Source organism: Mus caroli, chromosome 15, assembly GCF_900094665.2.
Source record: "Mus caroli chromosome 15, CAROLI_EIJ_v1.1, whole genome shotgun sequence".
NCBI lineage: Eukaryota > Metazoa > Chordata > Mammalia > Rodentia > Muridae > Mus > Mus caroli.
Window position 1 is genome coordinate 1,937,912 of NC_034584.1, and position 2,505 is coordinate 1,940,416.

Consider the following 2,505-nt stretch of genomic DNA (forward strand, 5'->3'; position numbering starts at 1 on the left):
ATGTTGTGGAAGAGCTGAGAACAGACCCTCTGGTGAACTGGCCTGGGGGCCGAAGGGAGGGTAGGGGGAAAGCTCTAGCAGGTTACTGTGGGGATGATTCTCACTAGCTCAGGCTGCTAGCTCAGCAGGCCACTTGGGTTGTCTGATAGCTGTGGCCAGAGCACAGGGAGGCCTCCCAGTGGGATGTTAGATGTGTGGCTCCTTAGAGGGAAGCCTGCTCCATTGCTCCAGCACGGTGGATCTTGATGAGAAGAGATGGTCCATGCTTTCAAGGTGTTTATTGTAGAAAGGCAGAGAGAGGGAGAAGAGTAGAGAAGAAGAGGGTGGTCATGGCCATCGGGAGAGAGGGGAGAAGTGGGGGGGGGGGAGAAGGAGAGCAAAAGGAGAGAGTAAGAGCAAGAGCTTAAGAGAGAAGAGAGAGAGGAGGGGCCAAGCAGCTTCTTTTATAGTGGGCTGGGCTACCTTGTTGCCAGGTAACTGTGGGGAGGAGCATACCTGGCTACTGCCAGGTAACTCTGGGGGTGGAGTCCAGACAGTTTAAGTGCCTGATGGCCACAGAATTATGGAGCTGGGTCCTTGTGTCGGGAGCCTATGTCTGATAGCATGGCAAATGGGCCGTCTGTCCCTTGCAGATTAATCTGTTGGGTCTCTGGGGTTTAAACCTAGCTTGACCAGAAAACAGGCTGCCTTTCATGGTCCCACAGCATGATAGCCTTTGTTCCAACTTAAAGTTTTAATTAGCACTCTTTTCATTGATTGCTAATTATTTTATTAATGTATCAAGTATTTTGGCGAGTGCATTGTTGTGAATGTTACTACAAAAAATTTTGGGTATTATTTTCTAATCAGAGTGGAAACCCATAATGTAGTCACATCTTTTCTTCTTCCTCCTCCTCCTCACCTTCTTCATTTTCTTATTTAATACTTTATTTTTTTTTATGTGTATAAATATTTTGTCTGCATGTGTGTATGTGTATCCCACACATCCTTGGTGAGGGCAGAAGAGGACATTGGATTCTCTGGAACTGTAGTGCAGTTGCTTGTAAAGTGCCACATAGGTGTTGGGTACCGAATTTGGGTCCTTTGCAAGAGCAGCCAGTGGGCTTAACTACTGAGTCAACACTCCACTGCACTTCCTTATTTCTTATTTCCTTGTTTCATGTGCTCATCATTGTTGTAGTTTGGTTTCTGCTGCTGTGATAAAATGATTTGTTCAAAAGCAACTTGGGGGAAAAAGGCTTTATTTGGCTTATACTTTCACAGTATATATATTTTATATATCACGGTCCACCATCAAAATGAGGACAGGAACTCAAGACAGGAACTTGGAGGCAGGAACTGAAGCAGAGACTATGTTAAAATGGGGCTCACTGGCTTTTTTCTTCATGGCTTACTCAGCTCATTGTTTTTGTATAACCCAGGGCCACCTATCTAAGGGAAGCAGCCGGGCCCTTCCACAGCAATCATTAATCAAGCAAATGCCTCACAGACTTGCTTGTAGGCTAATTTGATGGAGACATTTTTCTCAGCCGAAGTCCTTGTTCCCAGATGACCCTATCTGTGTCAAGTTGACCAAAAACATAACCCTCCCAAAAAACCTAAAACAAAACAAAGCAAAATCTAGGACAATTGTTCTATGAAAACATAAACCTTATATTACATGGTATAGCACAACCATGTAAATGTAAACTCCCATGTAACCCAGCCAGAATGTATCAGCAACATCTTATGTATCAGGTATGACTTTAGGACCTCACTGAAAATAGCACTCTGAGCACTGTATGAGTCTAAATTGTATCTTCCTTTTTCTTCTCCCTGTAGAAACCTAGGGCTATAGGAGGACTTTAGTTAATGCCTCCTATGGAGACACTTATGCTTGTACTGCCTTGTTACTTCCATATTCATACATAGAAATTTATACATACATAATCATATATGTATATATTTAAATGAAGTTATACTACTTGAAGGGATGGTACTCTCCCCTGGAGCCGTAGATCATCTAACAAAAGCTCCACTGTCAGGCACAGCCACAGGTCCCAAGGATCGTCCAAAACAATGTAAGCTATTCTTGTCACCCTTGGTTGGTTCTCAAAACTTGACGATAAATCCTATTGCTGAAGGCACCGCCTACTTCAGACACAGGACTTGGACAAATCGACCTGGAACTGACTTGCAAGTTTCAACTCTGAGTACCAACTCTCATCTGAAGGTGCCATATAAGCTGCCTAGGGAGAAAAGCAACCAATAGTCCAAACCAGTTGCAAAGCCCATGAACCACCATAGCGAACACAGCAAGATACACTCAGAAGTGCAATAGTGGCACTTTTGTCTTAGTGGTAACCAACAGACACATAATGAGACTTAAGACTTGCTTAATGCCGGGCGTGGTGGCGCACGCCTTTAGTCCCAGCACTCGGGAGGCAGAGGCAGGCGGATTTCTGAGTTCGAGGCCAGCCTGGTCTACAAAGTGAGTGCCAGGACAGCCAGGGCTACACAGAGAAA